This window comes from Desmodus rotundus, chromosome 1 (genome assembly GCF_022682495.2).
Source record: "Desmodus rotundus isolate HL8 chromosome 1, HLdesRot8A.1, whole genome shotgun sequence".
In the NCBI taxonomy this organism is placed as follows: Eukaryota; Metazoa; Chordata; class Mammalia; order Chiroptera; family Phyllostomidae; genus Desmodus; species Desmodus rotundus.
In genome coordinates, this window is record NC_071387.1 from 161,084,251 (window position 1) to 161,107,059 (window position 22,809).

The 22,809-nt window shown below is 36.1% G+C and overlaps 1 protein-coding gene across 10 annotated transcripts in view; it reads left to right on the forward strand.

The window, feature by feature from the left end:
- Positions 1-22,809, forward strand: part of SSBP2 (single stranded DNA binding protein 2) — a 249,913-nt gene that overhangs the window by 12,044 nt on the left and 215,060 nt on the right. The window lies entirely within an intron of this gene.

Genomic DNA, 22,809 nt, shown 5'->3' on the forward strand with positions numbered 1-22,809 from the left:
TTTGGGATTTGGAGTAGTTTGGATTTCTAATTTGTGAAGGCTCAGGCCAATTTTGATCAACGAACACTTCTCTATTTTGTTACCAGTTAGCTTCAATTTGGAGAGTGGGATGGGGGAAGGGAAAAGGAAGTTCAGGAAGTTTTGTTGTTGTTTCTTTTTTCCCTCTGTGCCTCTTTCCAATATAAAAGGGAAAGTCTCTTGATATGAGTTACTGATAGAATATTCTTTTCTCATTTTTGTTTTTATAATGGTAAAATATATGTAACATAAAATGTATCATTTAAACCATTTTTAGGTGTACTTTTCAGTGGCCTAAGTACATTCACATTATTGTGCAACCGTCCCCATCTATCTATAGTACTATTTCATCCCCATGAACTGAAACTCTGCACCCAGTAAACGATAACTCGCTGCTTCCTTTTCCCACAGCCCTTGGCAACCCCCATTCTGTTTTCTGTCACAACGAATTCGCCTATTCTAGGTACCTGGTATAAATGCAGTCATACAGTGTTTGTCTTTCTGTGTTTGGCTTCTTCTCTTTCTTAATCCCTCTCGCAGCTTCATGACTCCACTACTCATTTAAACTGTTTTGCCTCAGTGTATTTTACTGCTTAATATGGGATATGAGTAATGGCAGTTATGAGGCTGGGGGAGTGGGAGAGGAATGCTTGGATAGTTCCACTTTTAGTTGGGGTAAGAGGCAATAGGAAAGAGACAGGTTAGGGAAAAAGGTTAAGGAAAACATTTACAGCTGCTAATAAGTTGGGCAAAAATATAACTACCACAAATGTTCCACAAATAGCTCTAAATTCTTTGGCTGGTATCTGAGATTTAAGAACCTGGATGTAATGCTTGTCAGAGAGGAATATACCAGTTAGGAGCTCAGATTATCATTTCAGGTGGAGCTATTTCTTCCTTCTTTCTGTATCTAGAGGCAAAGTAATCTGGCATAAATTATTACTCCACTTGGTAAATTTTAGGGTCAGAAATAAATAGAAGAGGAATATGTAATGTCTAGGAAAAAACACTTTCTCTTGTAAGTCTCCTCTACTTACTGTCTCTTCCTGCCAACATATGGCCTTTTGTTTTATTGTTTTTTTGACTAGGGCATCTGAAACGTTCCATGTGGTCCAGAAGCAATAGTACAGCCATATTGAATCTATTATATAGTTATTTCTATAGTACTGACAATTAGAAAATATAGAAACAATTTCTTTGTTTTATTTTCTCACATATTGCATGCCATTTCTTGTTCATAATTGGATTAACATTATGTGATGATTATACTTTATCATTTAATTTAAGCAATAGCTGTTATTAGGAAACTATTAAAGGAGTTTCAATAAATATTTTTCAACCCTGAATTAAACTGAGAGACTATTATTATTCTTTGGTTTGGAATATAATAATGGAAGTTTCTTACCAGAAAATACATATCTCTCTGTGTGTGTGTGTGTGTGTGTGTGTCTTGGGAATAGTTTTCAGGTAGTTTATCCTGAGAAGTGAGTTACTAATTCATTTTGAATTCAAATTTCTATTGGGTGAATTATAAAAGTGACTTGGGCTTATAAATTCAGGGCTAGAAAGATTAGGGTATAGGCATGTTTTATTTTTTATTTTAGAGAGAGGGAAAGGGAGGGAGAAAGAGATGTCAAGAAACATTGATATGAGAGAAAAATGTCGATGGGTTGCCTTCTGTGTATGCCCTAGGAGACCGAACATGCAACCCTGGCATGTGCCCTGACTGGGAATCAAACTAGTGACCTTTTGGTCTCAGGACAGTGCCCAGCTGGGCAACACTGCCTGGGGCTAGGGTATAGGTATGTTTTTATTAAAATATTAAAGGCTGTTTGTTGATGCTTTTCTGTAAGAAGCAGCTATCATTAACAAGAGAACTCATACTACAGCAAGCACTGGCAATAAGTGGCTAGTTGACAAAGTGTTTCTGTGTTTGTGTAAGTCAAATCCTTAGCAAGATAGCTTCCTTAAAAGGGTAATTGAGGAGGGTTTAATAAAGATATGTGCAGGATTAAAACCAACAAGGGTTGGAGAAACACCTAAGAATTAGAAACAAGGGAAGTGTTACCCATCTTAGATTTGGAGGAGAAAAGGGAGAGGGCAGGTGCCAGAATCCAGTGAGTGCTGTGGTCATTGCAGAAAGATCACCCTCCCGAAGCCAAAGTGAAGCTGCAGGTTGGTGAAGAGCTGCGGGTTGGTGAGAGGACCACAGAGGCTGTTGAACTCACTGTAAACAGAGGCTGGAGGTCTAGCAGGAAGGGGATCTTATTTCTTTTTCTCCCCTCTGGTCAGCGGAAGCCTTCTTTTTGTAGAACCCAACAGGGAGTCAGACGGCAAGGGAGCCAAGATGACATACTCTGTAGCTACAGATCAAACTCCCAGGCCTCAGCAGGGCAGAGGGGTGGAGGGATCTGGCAGGGCCAATGGAGGATATCTAGGAAAATATCGTTTTAATGTTTAAAACATTTGAATCAAGTTTCCTACCTCTTTGTGTAGAATGACTTGAGAAAATAGAACTTTTTAAAAATTGGGTTTTGTCAAAATAGCATTTAAAATTAGTTTTAAAACCCATTTAACTATTTTGTGATGGTATAAATTTGCCTACATTTTAAGAGGTGGGGATAATATTCCTGCTTTCTGCTGTCTCCTCATTCCTTTATTCATTTAAGAAACTTGAATTGTCTCTCACATGTGCACCTCTTTGGAGCCCCCTTAAGCTGAAATATGAATAACACCGCAGTCTTTGCCCACCAGGAGCTCACTATTCCAGAAGGGGCTCACTACCAGGGATTGTCACACCTGTTACAAGCACTGCAATTGTATGAAAAAAGTGTAAAAGGAGTTATGAAAAAGGGCATGCATTGAACCCAGCCTCAGGCTATGATACACTTAGGAGTTATTTCTAAGAAGATATTTATTAAATGAGGAATATGAATTAGCCAAATTGGGGGGAGGGCCAAGTAAAGAGTATTCTGGGGAGAAAACATACAGAAACAAGGAGGCATTAAAGAGCATGGTATACATGTTGAGCTGCAAGAAAGTTGGTACGGTTGGATGTGCTGTAAGGGGTAAATCTGACAAGTAAAATAGGAACTATTCCAAGAATCACCTTGCGTAACAGCTTGACTTGGGAGATAAGCAATTTTAAGCAAAAAAGCAGCATCTTCTGAGATGCAGTTTAGAAGAATCATTCTGGAGGTAATACGGAAGGTAGGGTGAAAGGGGAGTCAGATATGTTAGGAAGCTATTGTAATAAGTAAGCTACTGTAGTAATACATCATTTTTCTACACCACTGGCAGCCCAGTGGATGTCTTAGGATGTAGAGTACATAGGGTTTGGTGGCCTAAATGTGAAAATTAGGATTTTTAAGATGGTTTGTAGCTGTGGGGAGAAATTTCAGTCATAGACTTCAAGGGACTAGAGATAGTTATAAGGAGGAAGATGGTGAGTTCAGTCTGAGATGCCGTTCAGATGTAGAGATGGAGCACTTTGGGAGAAAATTAGATATGTGATTTTCAAGCTGAAGTGTGGAGCAGGTGGGTCTAGGCTGGAGACTCAGAACTGAGAAAGGGTGGGAGAAGGAACATTTATAATCGTAAGGTACTTGTGTGCCAGGCACCTTATTTGTATTTTATTTCATTCTTTACAGTCCTGTGAAGAAGGTGTTATCATCTGCATTTTAATGCTATCATCTCCATTTCAGTGATGAGAAAACTAAAGCTGTAATAGGATAAGTAATTTGGCCAAGTAACACATGTCAGACCTGGAACCTGAACTCAGGTTTGGCTCATTCTTTCTCTCTCTTTAAAAAATAACTTTATTACCATCTCACACCGGTCAGAGTGGCCAGCATAAACAAATCAACAAACAAATGTTGGAGAGGATGCGGAGAAAAGGGAACCTTAGTACATTGTTGGTGGGAATGCAGACTGGTGAGGCCACTGTGGAAAACAGTATGGAATTTCCTCAGCAAACTAAAAATGGAACTGCCCTTTGACCCAGCAATTCCGCTGCTGGGATTATACCCTAAGAACCCTGAAACACCAATCCAAAAGAACCTATGCACCCCAGTGTTCATAGCAGCACAATTTACAATAGCCAAATACTGGAAGCAGCCTAAGTGCCCATCAGCAAATGAGTGGATCCAAAAACTAGGGTATATTTACACAATGGAATTCTACGCAGCAGAGAGAAAGAAGGAGCTTATACCCTTTGCAACAGCATGGATGGAACTGGAGAGCATTATGCTAAGTGCAATAAGCCAGGCGGTAAGGGATGAATACCATATGATCTCACCTTTAACTGGAACATAATCAACAGAAGAAAAAAGCAAACAAAATATAACCAGAGACGTTGAAATTAAGAACAATCTAACAATAGTCAGAGGGGAGTGGGGAGGGGACAGCGGGGAGAGGGGTTTACAGGAACTACTATAAAGGACACATGGACAAAACCAAGGGGGAGGGTGGAGGTGGGAGAGGGAGGTGGGTTCGGATGGGGTGGGGTGGAGGGATTTGGAGAAAATACAAACAACTGTAATTTTATTCAATTACAATAAAAATTAAAAAATAACTTGAAATATGTCATTAATATAGAAGAGTATACATATCATAAATATACAGAATGATGAATTTTCACTAACTGAACATACCAGGGTAACCAAGCACCCACATCAAGAAAAAGAACATTACCAACACTCCAGAAGCTACATACATGCTATACTTCCCTACTACCCCAACTTTTAACGGCATGGGTTAGTTTAGCTTGTTTTACCCCTTACACATGGCCCATTTGAAGCCCTGATACAAGAGTGAAGTCATCTTTATGGGAATGAATGTTCAGGAAGAAAGTATGAAGAGATAAAGATGGCACCTTGGGGAATATTTAAAGGAGAGATGGAAGAAGAATTTGAGATTGAGACTGATAAGAAACACTAGGGAAGTACAAGGGAAACTTGTTAAGGGATTGGCATCACAAAAGTGAAGGAAGGGGACTTTTTAGATGAAGAAACCATCTGTGACCTTGGGGAGAACAATTTCAGTGGAGTGAACCCAAGCTATATGCTATGCTTTCAGGAGTTGGCTATCAGGCAAGAAAATGGAGACATCAAATGTGGACAGTCTCTACTTGAGGAAAAAGCATAGAGAGAAGACTAACTAGAAGAGAATATAGATGTTTTACTTGGGTAATTTTGTGTGAGGTTAGTTGGTTTTATCAATTACTTTGCACCTTTTTTTTTTTTTTAATAAATTAAAGGGTGACAGTACTGGAATCCTGTAGGGGACATGGAAGGGAAAAAGAAGGCAATAGGTAAAGTGGTTTTAGCTTTAGTAGATGGGCTTAGAAAGTGACTGTGAATTTTTAAACATTATTTTTAGGATGAGGTGAGATACTTGGTTGAGTATCATTGCTAGCTTTTGCCAACTGAATTTTTTTAAAAAAGATTTTATCTAATTTTAGAGAGAAAAAGAGGGAGAAAGAGAGGGAAACATCAATGTGTGGTTGCCTCTGGCATGCCCCCTACTGGGGACCTGACCCACAACCCAGGTATGTGCCCTGACTGGGAATCAACCGGCAACCCTTTGCTTCTCAGTCCAGTGCTCAGTCCACTGAGCCACACCAGCCAGGGTACCATCTGATTTTTAAAAGTTTTTTGACTTGTAGGAGATTGGAATAAAGGAAACATTTTCAAGTGATGACTGGGAAATGACTTTCGAATTATTGAAAACCTTAACAGCTGCCTAATGTGGCTACCAATCAGTAAGCTGTTAGACTTAAAGCAAAAGTTTGATGGGGAAGTATTTTTAAAATCTCTCCTGGTTAACATACTCTAGCTCCTCCCTACAGAGTATCTCTAAATTTGCATTTTACTTTTTAAATTAGCAGAAATGATAACTGACAATACTTGAGTAAAACCCCTATTTACAATGCACAATAGTACTATTTAAAATACTTTTTATAAAGTACATACTGATTGATTCTCTTTATTTACAATTCTAGCAAGTGCAAACTAATTTATGTTAGCAGAAAGCAGATCAGTGGTTGCCTGGAGGCAGAGTGGGAGGGGACAGAAAGGGTTGGGAAGGACATTGAAAAAGCTTTGGGGGTGATGGAATTGCTCATTATTTCGATTGTGATGATGGTTTCGTGGATACACATCTCAAAATGTAGCAAACTGCACACTTCAATCTGTGCAGTGTATTGCATGTTTATAAAGCTGTTCTTAAAATAGTTTTTGTTATTTAAGTAATTATTCAAAGTAAAAAAATACAGATAAGCAAAGTGAGGAAAATAAAAACAATCATAACATTCCTTGAGTTGTCTATATTCATACCTGCATGTAAAATTTTTGATATTATTTACTAAGAAAAACATCAAAGCCAGTTGACTAAAAAGTACCCTTTTAAATAAGAGGAGGAAAGGCAACAAAAGATAACATTTGTGAGCATTTGTCATTTGCCACATTTCCAGTAAATCCCTCCTTCAGAAACAACAGTTAAGTAAAAACTTTAAAATCATTTGCTTAATTCACTCATGAAATACTTAGTCGGGGTTCTGCTCTGTGGCAGGCCCTGTAGAAGTCAACGGAGATACAGCAGGGAGCAGGGTAAGCCCTGCCAGACACGTCAACAGGGTTTTTGGCACAGGGAACAGTTTGTGCTGGGGAGAAGTCTAGAAGTGAGAGAGACTATCATCTTTTTTAGAAACAGAAAATTCAGCAGGGCTTTAGTTATGTGTATGTTTGGGGATGGGTGATTTTGTAAGGTGGTAGAAGCTACAGAGATAAGCAAGGGCTATTTTCTGAAAGCCAGGCTAAGAATTCTGGATTGATTCCGAGGCTACTGGGGCTTCACTGTTAAGGTTTTTAAGCAGGAAAGTAACTTGATCAGTTTTTCTACTACGTTGAAAACAGGAAACAAGTCACCTGAGGTGCTAAACAATACTAATTTCATTTTACCCAGATGTAATAAATCACAGATGGGTTGATAAATAATTATTTCAAACAGGAAAAGCTTAAGCTCAGAGGCAAACAAATAGACGTAAGAATGATACAAAGTATGGTTTACTATTTGTGTTCTATTTTTATATAACATTTTATGATAAAATTTCACCCTATCAATAGGGAAGTTTACATAATATGTTGTGATTATCATTTAAAAAACACTAATTTCTTACTATTATTTATTCAAACATATATTTGAATTAAAACATTTTAAAGTATAAGTTCAAATGAGTCCTATGTAACATACCATTAATAGCATATATGCCCTTTACATAAATCTCATGACTGTTTTATTAGTTTTGAAATGCAACTGACAGGATTCGGGTTGTTATTTATTTTTTGTTATATACTTATAAAAGACACAATGCATTAAGTTTTGTCAGTGTATATTTAACATAATTTGTAACATCCAGCATGAGATGCATTAACTAAAGTTTGCAGCCATTGCTGTTCTAAGCAAAATTCATTAAGTACTTTCATTTGATCATTAATTTAGTATGCTTATATTCATTTAAAACCAACAACGAGGAGCATACGCAGGTCAATTTGATTTGTCTCTGGGGAACCTGAATGTGGTGGCATTTATTGGGGAATCTTCCAGTAAGGGCCATGGTCTTGATATCAGTTGTACGATAGCCAACTATCGATTGGTGAGGCCGTGAGGGAACTGCTTAAGAGTATATCATAGCATCTTTAAATGTTTTCCTCATAAATACTTCTTAAATACAGAAAAATCTTTCCACTTAACAAATTCATGAGGCTTTGTAAGTCCATTTTCCTTTGTTGGCTAGTTGTCTACATGATGTATACTGAGAATTTGTTTATGTTATGGATATATTTTTCATATATCCGTATTTTCCTTGTCTTTTTGGCAAGGCTAGGAGTTTTAGAATGTATATAAATTATGTATGTTTTATAGTAGCCTACTGTCATTTAGAATAAAGTGGAGGGAGGGAGATATTGTATCAAACTGAAAGCAAAAATATCTTATTTTGGGTTTACTAGTCCTTTAAAGCAGTGGTCCCCAAGCTTTTTTGGCACCAAGGGATCAGTTTCATGGAAGACAGTTTTTCCATGGGCGGGGAGGGCGAGGTGGTTTCCAATGATCCAAGCGCATTATATTCAGGCTCGCCTCCTGCGGTGCAGTGCGTTCCTAACAGGCCCTGACAGTAGTAGTGGCCGTCGGGGACCCCTGCTTTAAAGAATTAAAGATTGCTTAGAAATACTTTATGTTGTCTATAACATTTTTCTGAGTTATTAATATGGAAGTAATACTCTAAATTAAACAATGGCCTTTTAAAATCGATATATTTAAGAAATTATTAAAGACAAAAACTAGGTACAGGTTGGAATTACTTTTTTTTAAAAAAAAAGATGTTATTTATTTATTTTGAGAGAGAAGGGAAGGGAGGGAGAAAGTAAGGGAAACACTGATGTGAGAGAGAAACATGGTTGTTTCTCTGGGATGCACCCTGACTGGGGACCCACAACCCAGGCATGTGCCCTGACCAGGAATTGGCCTTAGGCTTTGCAGAATGAAGTCCAACCAACTGAGCCTCACTGCCAGAGCTGGTATTACTTTTTCATATCATCTACCAACTCATTTAAGTAGCTTTAACCCAAAGAAATGATCTTAACTGTTCTAATGTCATCCTTCTGTCCATTTACTGTAGGTATTGGTGATACAAAGTACGCATTTCTGATGGCTTTGTGGTTATGTTAGATTTTTTTTTACAGATAATTGCAATACTTATGATGTTTTAAAATTTTTAATGGGGGGAAATGGGGACAACTGTAATTGAACAACAATAAAAAATAAATAAAAATAAAAAAATTTCAGACTTCCTTTGTTTTTGCAGGGCAGAGAATAGTTTCATATATTTTAAATACATGGAAATTTAACAAGTAGAAATAAGTACTATTTAGTGTTCAGGGTCCTACTCAGACAAAAATAGCCACTATGACAGGCTTATGAGAGATCTTTCAGTTTCCTAAATTATATCGCTACAGGCAAGTGCTGTCTAATTGTGACATTTGGCCTGATCAAGGTGAGTTAATATAGAAAGAGAAAAATGAGCCCTGGCTGGTGTGGCTCAGTGGGTTGAGAGTCGTCCTGCAGACCGAAAGGACACAGGTTTCATGCCTAGTCAGGGCACATGACTGGGTTGCAGGTCAGGTCCGCAGCTGGGGGCATGTGAGAGGCAACTGATCAATGTTTCTCTCTCCCTCCCATCCCCTCTCTCTTAAAATAAATACATAAAATATTAAAAAGAAAAAAAAGGAATCCGTGAAATCCAGGGTTAATAATTTCTTAGATTTCCTAACAGATATGATCTGTTAAGTTGGAGGACTATAAAGAACAATTCTTGGGCCTGTTTGATATTAACCTAAGGTAGATTATAATAAATTTACACTACATGAAATATATAGCTTATCAATGAGAGTTTTTCAGTTTTAAGTCTAATGAGTTTCCACCTATGTGGCTGTAATGGGGGTTTCTGACCCTTTTCTCCCAGCTGTTGATATATTGATGGGAATCCCTACAACCATAATCTACTCTGACTAAAGGGGACTCATTTTTTTCTGATGTTGGAAGTTAGGAGGTAGGTCATTTGGTTGGAGCATTGCCAAGGTTGTGGGTTTGATCCCCAGTCAGGGTACATGCAAGAATCAACAAATGAATGCATAAATAAGTGGAACAACAAATTGATCTCTCTCTCTCCCTTCCTCTCTCTAAAATCAATAAATTAAAAAAAATTTAAAAATAAGAAAAAGGGAGCCCTCTCTATTCCCACTATATGTGTTTGTTACTATATGACTTGTTATCTTCTCTGGCTGACTCTCAAGTTATATTTTTCATTCAGTGGAATCCTGAGATCATTGGGGTTTTTTTTTGTTTTTTTGGTTTTTTCCTGTTCGTGACTGATAGTATTTTGTCTTGCTGACATTTAAATGAACTTAATTAGACCTATATCTATTATTGGGTGTTTCTGGGCATATTTATTTTGTCCGACAACAAAGTCTACAATATTAACAAGTCTACTAGAATATTTTACACATTGAAGTCTTCTGAAATTACCCAAGTTGGAGAATCTTATAATTGAGTGATGAAAGAATTATTCAGGATGAATGAGTCTTGAATATGCTATTTTCTACTTCTCTAAAATGACAAGAGATTGCTTATCCAGCAATGCACTAGACTAGTAAAACAGCTGAGGAGAGGGGTATCCTTTTTATATTTACTAGAAAGGGCATAAAATACTCTATTTTAGTGATAGGTATATCTGCACAAAACTTAATTTTATCTGTAGTTAGGGTTTCTTCTATATGAACCACTCAAAGTAACCAGGCTGTGCAAAAAGCTTTATAATCCATGTAAAAGCAGCATTCAGATAAATAAAAGATAAAACATGCAGCTTGTTTTCCTTTTATTTATTTGCATATGTAATTTATTGTACCTGTAAAAAGGGAAGTTCTTATAAAAAGCAGCAGAACAGGAAAAACAAGCAAATTATCATTTCTTCTGGTAGATTATAATTCAGAGTTTAGCTCAAAAAAATTAAGTTTGATGGATTCCATTTCATTTGCTGGAGTTTCGATGGGAAATTGAACATATAAAAATGAAACTATTGTGTTTCAAACCTTAAAAACATTATTTATTAGATGCTAAGAGTAAATTTACAGACTACTATGGTGTTCCTATTTACTGCATGTGTTGGATTCCAGGCTGTAAAATTGTTCTTACTTTGTTTCATAAAGTCCAGTTATTTTGAATATGTATGTATGTTGAAGTATTTCATCCATACTATGGCTCATGGATTGCCACTTTACTTTGAAGAAAAAGGAATTACAGTTTTCATATTTAGAAACTGAGAAAAAAGAATTAAGAAAAAATTGAAGAGCCAGATGGTTAATACCATGTGACATTCAATTTTGCATATTTTGGTTTTTGAAATAAATTTATATTATGATTCTGATTATGTGTTTCTACTTTTGATGTATCATTTTTAAGCTTTGCTTTTAAGATTTTCTAATTTACACAAGTGGATAATATCAGAGATAACCTTGATTTGACGTTAGACAGCATGTCAATGACCATCTTTAGAAGACAATTTTAAGGTTTTGAAATCCAATGCTCCAATGCACTGAAGAGTTAAAACAGCAAATATGTTTTTCCTCTGATATGATAATTGAAGAAAGACCTGTTTATTTTTCCATTTAAATTAATGTTATATTATAAGAAAATTCCATTTGAGTTTTATCTGATCACCCTCCCAAATTATACAGAACCACAAGGGAGAAGCCAAGTTTGGGGTATTATCCCTACCAAGTTATCTACAAATAAATGGTTCATTGTTCTTAAGGGAAAGGAAAAGGGTATCTTCTAACTTGGATGATGATCTCTTCTATAGATGTGTTGAAACCTGAAATTGAAAAAAAAATCATGTTATTGAACTCTATTTGGTTAAGGTAATTGACTTTCTATTTTTTAAGGTTCTTTACTGGAATGGTTACTGGAACACTTGAAATGGATAAGCATTTCTGCCTGAAGCTTATTAAGGCAGCCAGGAAATCTTTCTCCTTTACTTGGCATAAGTAAAGATACTTTTCCATAGGATATTGCCAAAGATTCATTTGATTTGGCAATCACAGGGACTGTTTCATGATTACTTCTTTTCATAGTTCTCTATTAAAATATTAGTTATTATTCTTTAAACCTATGGCAATCTAAAGAAGATAAAGGGTTAATGTATAATTTCTTAATAAACTATTAACACATTTGAATGACCTAAGGAACGTAGGATGTTAAAATAATGACTTCACTCATTATCTTGCAGTCCCAGTGAAGTAGTCGTTATACTGTTTTATAGACAAAGACTTTGAGGTAAAAGTGGTGAGAAATGTATGGTCATACGTGTTAATGTCTATAGAATCCATATTTGAACCCATTGAACATTTATTTTATAATGGGTAGAGGGTTTCACATTTGCCATGTGAAAAAGTTGTGGAGGTTTGTTTCATAACAATGTGGATATACTTAACACTACTGAACTATACACTTAAAAATGATTAAGATGGTAAATTTTTTTACCACAATAAAAAATTCTACTACAAGTGGTTGATTTTTGTTTCCTTATTAAATATATTTTTAATAATGAATAACAGGAGACAAAATGTTCATTTTGTAATCCAAAGTGAAACTTATGAAATTTAAAATTTGAAATTTCTAAAATTTCTTTTAAACATACAGTTATTCTGTAGCTGGTTTTTAGTAATGAGAATAAACATTTGTTATAAAAGTAGAATATAATATATATATTTGACATAATTACAAATGTTGGCGATTCCAAGTTATTTGTGATGCCTTTTCATGTAACAGGATATAAATGCAACCTCTCATTTAATTAGAAAAAAAGCAACCAGTCACTGGAAAAAGCCAGTGTTTTATCTTTCTTTTCCCATATCTGTCAGTATTTATTTTATGCACCTGTATTTTCTAAAAGTATTACCATTTATTGTATCTTTCAGATTAAAAAGTGAGATTGATAATACCAGGCTCATCGTTTAGAATTAGGTCTTTTATGTTACGAGATTTAGTCTGTCTACTTATCTATCTACCTATCCATCCATCCATCCATCCATCCATCCATCCATCCATCATTCCATAAGTTAAAAATACCCCTGTGTATGGCACAGTAGCATCTTTGGTTCACGCCAGGCCTTTCTGTTTTATTCACATTAATTCATTTGTTTATTCATTCATGCATTCTTATCTACTTCCATTCAGCAACCTCCAGTATGTATATTGGAGACTTAGTATTTTATATTATCTAACTGATTCAGGGTTTTTTTTTTTTTAATTTTTCATTTTTTTAAAAGAAAGAATCCAACCTATTTGAAGATAGTCTAGTTCAGGTGAACTATTTAAGGACAAAATAACCTAATTCAGTCATTTATAAAAAGTGAGTTTAACATGTTGAAAGCATTAAGAAATCTAGGGGAATATATTATTTACTCTTTTGACTCATTAACGTTTTTAACACAATAAGTAATTAAAAGATAAACTTCATTTTCCATTAAGCACCAAATTTAGTTATTCTTTGCAATTGGCTGTTGCATTCCACAGGACTCAGTGCTACACCTACCAATTTGTAAATTGACTTGGCTGTTTATAAATGTTAATCCATGCTTGGGGACATTAATATTTCAGTATGATTTTGGCATCAGTCAAGTGAACAGTTTATTTATTAAAACAATAAAAGATGTGGTGTCTAGTTTATGATCTGGTTGGTGACCGCCCTCCCCCATGAACATTATTACTTTTGATCCTCACTTCTGTTGTGTGTGGTAAGCATGTCTGGTAATATCTCCGTTCTAATAAAGGAGAGGTTGAGACTGAAGACATTAAATGGCTTGCACAGGGTGACTGCTGTGAAGTTAGAGTCAAGACTAGGCCTGGAATCTTCTGATTCCTAGGCGAATGCTCTTAAATCTGTATGCATGTTTTCAAACTCTTTTCCAGAAAGAACTGAAGGAGATGACAGTATGGGATGAGGAGCAGACCGTAGTTTTAAACGAGGCCATCTTAGAGGAGCTCCATTATTAATGTTTTTATATAATGGGGTAAAAGAAATGTTTCATTTTTTTTAAGAAAGTGCAACTTCTTTCAATAAAACTTTGAAAATCATTGCTCTGTATCACTGTTCTTGCTGCTTTTGCTTTGGTTTGAAAGCTGTAAGTCAAATTAACCAATATTAACTCAAAAAAAGAATGAGAAAAAAGTCTATAATTCCTGAAATATTTGATGCGTTTACATTATGTCGTGTCCCCGCCGCCCCCCCCCCCCATCATGTTTAGAATAAAACTCACACTCCTTACTGTGGCCTGCAGAGCCTTCAGTTGCCTGGTCCTTGCCTAATTCTCTATTCTGTAACACACACTGAAAATACTTAATGACCGTGGACTCTAAACTTCATGACTGCAGAGACCGTGTTTGTGTCATTCACTATTGAATTCTTAGTCACTTTGCACACAATTGGCCCTTAATAAATACTTATTTATACTTATGCTTACATGTATTGTTATCCAGGTATTAGGAAAAGTTTTTCCTCCAGCTTTGCTGAGATATAAATGACACATAATGTGTAAGTTTAAGGTGTACAATGTGTTGATTTTATATGCTTACACATTGCAAAAAAGATTGCCACATAGTGTTAGCCAATACCTGTATCACTTCACATAATTACAATTTTTACAAGATTTTATGTATTTATTTTTAGAGAGGGGAAGGGAGGGAGAAAGAGAGGGAGAGAAACATCAATGTGTGGTTGTCTCTTGCACACTCGGTGGTGGGAACCTGGCCCGCAACCCAGGCATGTGCCCTGACTGGGAATCGAACTGGCAACCCTTTCATTTGCAGGCTGGCATTCAATCCACTGAGCCACACCAACCAGGGCACATAATTACAGTATTTTATGGTGAGAACATTTAAGATCCACTCTCTTAGTAACTTTCAAGTATGTACAATAATGCAGTGTTATTAACTATAATCACTATGATGTAGATTAGATTTCCCATAACTTATTCATCTAATACCTGAAAGTTTTGTACTTTCTGACTGCCTTCGCCTACTTAGCATGAACTCCCCCCTTCACTCCCCACCTCTGGCAACCACCAATCTGTTTTCTGGATGTTTGATTTTTTTTAATTTTTAGATTCCTCATGTGCGATTTGTCCTTGTCTCTCTGACTTTCTTTTTACTTAGCATAATGCCCTCCAGGTTCATCCGTCCATGTTATTGCAAGCTGCAGAATGACCCTTCTCGTGGCTGACTAACGCTCCCTTGTTTGGAGGTCATATCTTTGTTAACTTATGGATGGACAGTTAGGTTATTTTCATATGTTGACTCTTGTGGTTGACACTGTCGTGAATTTTGAAGTGCAGATATCTTTTTAAGATTTTGTTTTTATTTTCTTGGATACAGTAGTACTCAGAAGTAGGATTTTTAGATCATATGAGTTCTATTTTTAATTTTTTTACAATTACATGTTTATTAAGTCTTAAAATTTAACCAATTTTTAACTTTTTGAAGGCCTTTCGTAGTATTTTTCATAGTAGCTGCACCAGTTTACATTCCTGTCAACAATGCACAAGGATTCCATTTTCTCTGCATCCTCACCAACACTTTTTATCTTGTCTCATCTTTTTTTAAAGAGAATTTTTATGAGAGTTTATTTGAGCCAAACTAATGACAGTGGCCAGGAAGCAAGATCTCTCGTGTTTTCCATCTCTTCTCTTTTTGATGATAGCCATTGTAACATGAGTGACGTGATATTTCACTGTGATTTTGATTTACATTTTCCTGAGGATTGGTGATTTTGAGCATCTCTTTATATACCCCTCAACCATTTGATGTCTTCTTTCGAAAAGTGTCTATTCAAGTCCTTTGCCATTCTTTAATCTGTTTGTTTGTTTTGCTATTGAGTTGTAGGTGTTTCCTATATATTTTAGAAGTTAACCCCTAAGATATTTGGCTTGCAACTATTTTCTCCTGTTCTTCAGTCTGCCTTTTCACTCTTCTGATTGTTTCCTTTGCTGTGCAAAAGCTTATTAGTGTGATGTAGTCCCATTTGTTTATTTTTGCTTTTTTTGCTTTTTCTTCTGTTGTCAAAAAAATTATCTTCAGGACTGATGTTAAGGAGCTTACCACTCATGTTTTCTCCTGAGTGTTTTATGGTTACATTCAAGTTTTTATCCATTGGAGTTGATTTTTGTGTATGGTATAAGATCGAGGTTCAGTTTCATTCTCTTGTGTATGGCTGTCCAGTTTTCCCAACACCATTTATTGAAGATACGATCCTTTCCCCATTGTTCATTCTTGGCTCCTTTATTTTAAATTAATTGACTATATGTGCATGGGTTAATTTCTGGGGTGTCTATTCTCTTCCATGATCTGTGCATCTATTTTAATACCAATACCACACTGTTTTGATTACTATGGCTTTGCAATATATTTTGAAATCAGGACATGTGATGCCATCAGCTTTGTTCTTCCTTAAGATTGCTTTGGTTCTTTGACATCTTTTGTGGTTTCACACACATTTTAGGATTTTAAAAAAATTTCTGTGAAAAAGACCATTGGAATTTTGGTAATTACATAGAATCTCTAGATCACTTTGGACAGTATGGACATTTTAACTATATTAATTCATCCAATCTATAAGCATGGGATATCTTTCCATATATTTGTTTCTCTTCAATTTTTTTCATCAGTGTCATAGTTTTCAGCAGCCTTTTCACTTCTATGGTAAAATTTATTCCTAAGCATTTTATTCTTTTTTTTTTTAAGGTTTTATTTATTTATTTTTAGAAAGAGGGGAAAGGAGGGAGAAAGAAAGGGAGTGAAACATCAGTGTCCGGTTGCCTCTCGCATGCCTCCTACTGGGGACGTGGCCTGCAACCCGGGCATGTACCCTGACTGGGAATTGAACAGTGACCCTTTGATTTGCAGACCTACGCTCAATCCACTGAGCCACACCAGCCAGAGCAGCATTTTATTCTTTTCGATGCCATTATAAGTAGGATTGTTATTTAAATTTCTCTTTCTAATCGTTCATTTTTAGTATATCGAAATGGATTTTGTGTCTGGATATTGTGTCTTGCAACTTTACTAAGTCTGTGAATATTTATTGAATGAGTGAATATTGAATGAATTATCAAGAAATTAAAATCATCAAGAAATTATGATTAATTTACATTCTCTCTCCTCTGAGAAAAATCTCAAAATATATAGTACATTTGATGATTATATCCAGAAAAATGATTTTGTTTTAGTGTATAATAGTAGTTGGAGTACTGTTTTGGCCATGATTTAAAGAATGTTGTACCACATTCTTTGCATGTGTTTTCTTTAGTACCCGCAACAACTTTGTGAAGTCAGTAGTCTCTCTTCACTGTGCAGATGATGCAACACAGAGTTAACAACTTGTGGAAGCCACTTAGTTAGGGAACGGAGGAGCTGAAATTTGATACTATGACCATTTGTAGCTAAAGTAGGCAATACTCTACCTTGCTGCTTCCTAAATTAATTTCACTCTCCTTAGTTGCTTCCTAAATTAATGCTTAAGTTGTCTGGAAAATTCGTTCTGATGAACACTTTCCTCTCCCAATGATGCTGGATAAATGAGGTGTTACTGTAATAGGTGCTAATTGAATGGCACAGTGAGTAAGTGCAAAAGAAATTAAAGAAGGAACAGGTGTGTGCTGAAGTCATCAGGGACGCTTCTTGGAGTACCTCAGACTTTGAAAAACATTTTTTAGATTTTACTTATTTATTTATTTTTAGAGAGGGGGAAGGGAAGGAGAAAAGAGGGAGAGCAACAGTGATGTGAAATAGAAACATCATTGGTTGCCTCTCATTTGCACCTCCACCAGGGACCAAACCTGGAACCCAGAAATGTGCTCTGCCTGGGAATTGAACCGACGACCTTTCACTCTGAGGAATGACACCCAACCAACTGAGCCACATTGGTCAGGGCAGCTGGGATTTTAGTTAATGCTGTGAAGGTGTAGAATACTGGACATTGCAGGATATACAGGATACAAATTAGTATCGAGGAGAGTAGAGGTATTTCGGTTTGGAGAAAGCGCTTACAGACTTTGAGATGTTGTGGGTATCCGGAAAGGAGGTCTAGTGCGACTAGAAGCGAGGATTTATGTTGGAGAAAAGTGGGATATTTGTTGAAAAAGTGGATGAGGGTGATTGGGCATATAATCTGTACAGAATTTACTTTTTTCCATAGTTGACAAGAACAGTAGCGTTGTGGGGTAAAGTAATACTTTAGGAAGTTCATTCGGTAGCAGTGTGCAGGTTTAAATTATTACAGAATAGTGCAGCATTGGCTGCACAGTGAGTAAGAGTGGTAGTTCTGGCCCTGGCTTGAATTGCACTTCTCTGCTTGCGGGCCTATGAGGATGGAGTGCTTCACTTCCTGTCCTTCAGTCTCACCTCTGTGGAGTGGGAATGAACAGTAAGTAGTACCTCTCCCAGACTCAGAGATGCTGGTTCAGTGTGGAGCAGGAATGCTGCTGCCTCCCACGCCAAATTTGTTGGAGTTATTCCGCCTCTGTGATCCTAGAGCACTTTGTATTTTTTCAGGTTTTCTTTCTTAACCTAAGGTGAAAAAAATTGAATTAAACTCCTCAGATAATAGCACACTATCAGCTTTGGCAAGTACAGGGCTCCACTCTTGTTTTATTTAAAATGGTTCTCATTTATCCAAATTTCCATTTTTATTTTTCTCCCTCCGTAGATATCCAGATGTTTGTGTCATTAAAAATTATGGTAATATGGTGGTGTTTTATGCACATATGTGTTTTTAATTTATATAAGTGGTATTCTGCTATAGATCTATTTATTCACTCAACACGCTAAACTGCCTTTTATGATGGAAAATTTGAAATATACATAAATGTAGAGCAAATAATATACAAAACCCCATGTATCCATTGTCCAGCATCAACAATAATCAACTCATACCTAATCTTATTTTTTAAAATCTTCATTTAAAATCTTTTTTGAAATCTTCACCCAAGGATATGTTTATTGATTTGAGAGAGAGAGAGAGAGAGAGAGAGAGAAAGAAAGAGAGAAAGAAAAAGAAACATCGATAGGTTACCATCTGTATGCACCCAGAATGGGGATTGAACCCACAACCTAGATATGTGCCCTGAACGGGAATGCACCCAGCCAGGGCTCATACCTAATCTTGCTTATTAAATATTTCTCACCACTCCTCCCCTTGGTATCCCCTTTCCACAACTCCACCTCTACAAACTGTACTACAAGATAATTCTGTTTTTTGGGTCCCCCCTCATATAATGTTCCTTAATATAGTACCCTTTCTGTGCCATGCTAATGACATATACCACGTACTTGATAGTTCACCGGTCCATACAGAATACTTGCCTGTCTGGAGTGTAGCATCTATAGCAGGTATCTCTGAGCTGTAGCTCAGTGATTGAAGCTCATAAATAATGGTGATCCTGAATAGTCAGGAAGAGCGTTATATATATTCTTGATGTTATGTTTAAAGTGGCAGAGAAATGAGCCTTGGAGAGTTTCAATAAGAACTAGTTAAAGTAGAAATAATAACGCACTTGGATTAATGTTCTTCCATTGGAAAACAAGGGCATCCAGAGCTACTCATTCCCTCAATTTTCATACAAACCTTTATTTTGTATCTGTGCACATATAATTGGATCTAATCACAATCCGAACATAAAGTAAAGCTACTCTATGTTTTAATGGGGACTGCAGGTTGAAGAAAAATGGAGTTGAGGGAAATGAACCTTCATACTTTACTATAAGCAATAATTAACCACATCAATATCATTAAATTAACTGCTTATTATGAATCTTTCCTGTTCCAGAAAACCAAGAATCTTCTCAAGGGACATAGGTGTACATATATATATCAATGTATAACAGTTTGGGAATGAATTTGGTAATCTCAAACAAGGTGCTAACTACTCATTTGTAACTTGTATAGAAGCTTCTTTCTATTCTATTATTATCCAACTTTTTTTCTAAGTGGATGAGCATTAAAATAGACTTGTTTTAATTTATTTTGAAAAACTTCTTTAATTAGCAGATATAAAGAAAAATGAGTTTCTGGCTTTAAGTTGATTTTTTCACATAGAAGAGATAAAATATGTATACAAATAATTACAGTGTTATCAGAGAGATACTAGCAAAGTGTTAGGATGTTTCAAAGGTGGAAAGCACTTTTGCTACAGGCATCAGAGATAGATTCACTTGAGCTGAACATTTAAAAGAAAATAGAATGCTGTAATCGTGTATGCATACAAAAAGAGGTGTGTCAAAGTGTTCATTCTATGATGTTTGAATTTGTATGCACACTTACAGGAAGAGACGTACTGTGTACTTGTACCATGCAGCACACTAGGCCAGGTCCTTCCCTTACATTGGTATAATTTGCACTTGTAGCCACCAGATGAGGTACATCTTAGTAACATTATATGATGAGGAAACAAAGGTTTAGAGAAATAAAATACCTGTTCAGTGTGTTGTAACTAGTGTCTAGAGTTGTTTTTCTATTACAATAATCTAAGGCTATCTATTTGCTAGCTGTTGCCTGAATTTCCAGAACAGTTAAGATGATTACTGCTTCAAGAATAATATATAGACTCTGCCTCTATTCCACAGCTATTATTGAGCCTCTTCTAACTTTTAATGTTTAAAAGGGTTTGCCAGTGACGGATGGAAGCCCTTTGTCTCTGCCCTGCTGCCTCCTCCTTCCCCCACTCGCTTCTCCGCTGCCTCTCTTCAGCAGGGTGTGCCATTCTTGTGAAACGAGGTTGTAGTTGCTAAACAGAAGAAAGGTAGGTCTTCTAGGCCAGAAATGGCAGGGTTAGAATTATTCTCTTGACCTTGGTATAGAGAGAATGAAATCATGGCAAAGAGAGTAGGGAGACTGACTTTCAGGTGGAAAGCACAGAACTCACACTGTGGCTGTGTAGTTCCATTTCAGCTTTTGAGGGCCGTAGTGTAGTTGTGTTAGCTACGTTTCTGATAAGCCCTTCATGCCATGGATACCTGCTAAGTCTAGTAAGATCTTAATGATTAATTAAATTGTAAGCCAGGATGTTTTATATTATCTTTGTTGTTCATTTCCCTTTTATTTTCTACTAATAATGGTAAAATCTTTTTGAAAGCAATAAATAATAGAGGACTTGGCATACAGTGTCTGTGTAGTAAATGTTAGTTGAATGAATGCGTGAATGTGCCAGCGGACCTGAAAACTGAGGATTTTTTTCTGTGTTCAGACCATGACTTCAAACGAGGATCAGGGTGTCCTGATGGACCAGTGTAGAGGTGCAGTGCAGGGACTATCTAAAAACCCAAAAGAGAAAGTGGTATCAATGGGCGCAGAGTCAGATTTTGCTGGACCAGTTGTCCTTTTTTCATCAGTGAACTTGGCAATAGTTTATTTCATTTTTACTAAGGTATTTGCTTCCTTACAATGACATTGATGAAATGATTCAGGAAACCAAAGCATCATATCTGTGATCTCACAATCTATTAGAAAATTCCATTGTTTGCTTGTTGCCTGAGCTGGAAGAATTCTCCAGAAGTTAAGACATTTGGATCCTGTGATTCTCAAGCCGGATCTAAAAGGATTAAATCTCATAGGGACTAACCATCCCATCAAATAGTAGTCTTAATATTTTTTGTGGTATTCATCCAAACTTGATTAGTACTGGCAGATTTTAGGCCTCCTACTATTGTGACTAATTCGTAAATCCATGAAAATGCATTAAGCTGGGTGTTTGGTGTACCAGAGTAGTGATTTTCAACCTTTTACATCTCATGGCACAAATAAACTAACTACTAAAATTCTGCAGCACACCAAGAAATATGTTTTTTGCCAATCTGACAAAAAGAATAGATATATTTTTTCTTTGACATTCTAAGGGAAAAGAAGTCAGTGCCCCTGACTAAACAGTCAGGTGTTGCATGTTTTATAAATTCTTGGGGCACACTGGTTGAATATCGCTACTATACTATAGTGATTAGGTAACTGCTTCTTTTTCAGTTTATTTATTCTTCTTGCTCTTTTCTCATTGAATTTTAAACTTCCAGAAAATGGGGAGTGTCAACTCAATTATCCATTGAGAGATTATCTGCTTTGTGTTTTAGCCTTTGCAAATACAGCTTTCAAGTTCTTATTGACATAAGTAAACAAAGAGGGTGATAAAGACTCTTTAAGTCATTTCACTATTTCATGCTTACTTTTACACTCCTGTGCAGCTTGGCTCTTAGAACAAACTATTCGTTGTCAACCTTTAACTTAGATTTAAAATGGATCAGTTATCTCACATGTTATTTTTTCATAAAAAATAAAAGCAATTTATAATAAAATCACTTCTCTTCTGGATTTAATTGTCTTTAAGTTGACTTTTAGCCCCTGCCTCTCCCAGCTATCCTTACCTAGGGGTAAAGATCAACAGAATATACTTTTCCTTCAGTATTTAAAGGACCATGCCTGGATCACTGATATTCAGCTGACTCCTTAGGACTTAGAAAATCCTTAGCCATCAAATACATCTTTAATTTGGGATACATTGTCCATCCACACAAACTAGAAAAGAATGGGTATGTTTTAGAAGGCTTTTCAGTAAGAGTTGAAACATTAATTTTTTGTTTTCTCATAAGAAAATAAACATCCACTTAGTGTTACCTATAATTATCTTCCTCAGCACGAGAAGATGCTAATACAGATGCAGCAAATTGAAAGAAAAACTGTTTTTGTTCAGGTCTGCTTTAAAAAAATCTGAAAGATAAAGTTCTCCATTTCTAACATGAAGCAATCATCAGTAAAGAGTTAAGAAGGGAAATTGAACACCTTTCCAATGAATTCATTAAAGTATTGCTATATATGCTGTCTAAAGCATTGCCAATTACAGAAAACTGAACAGTATTAAGTGAAAATGTAGGTGCAGATATAAGTGTCTGCTCCATTGTACTTTGTGCACACTCTGGCATAGCTTATGTGAATCTGTGTTTAATCACTTCCTATCTCCTTTGTGGTGGAGGGGACTCCTTGAAGTCGGGGCCCATGTCTTTGAACTCTGCATCCAGAAGATTTAACAGTTTCTGGAATATACTAGATACTAAACAAATGTTAGATTAATTAATTATATGAGCTATGAATGTTTCTGAGAATTTTTTTCTTTGTTTCTTTGTATTTTAGGGGGGATTGCA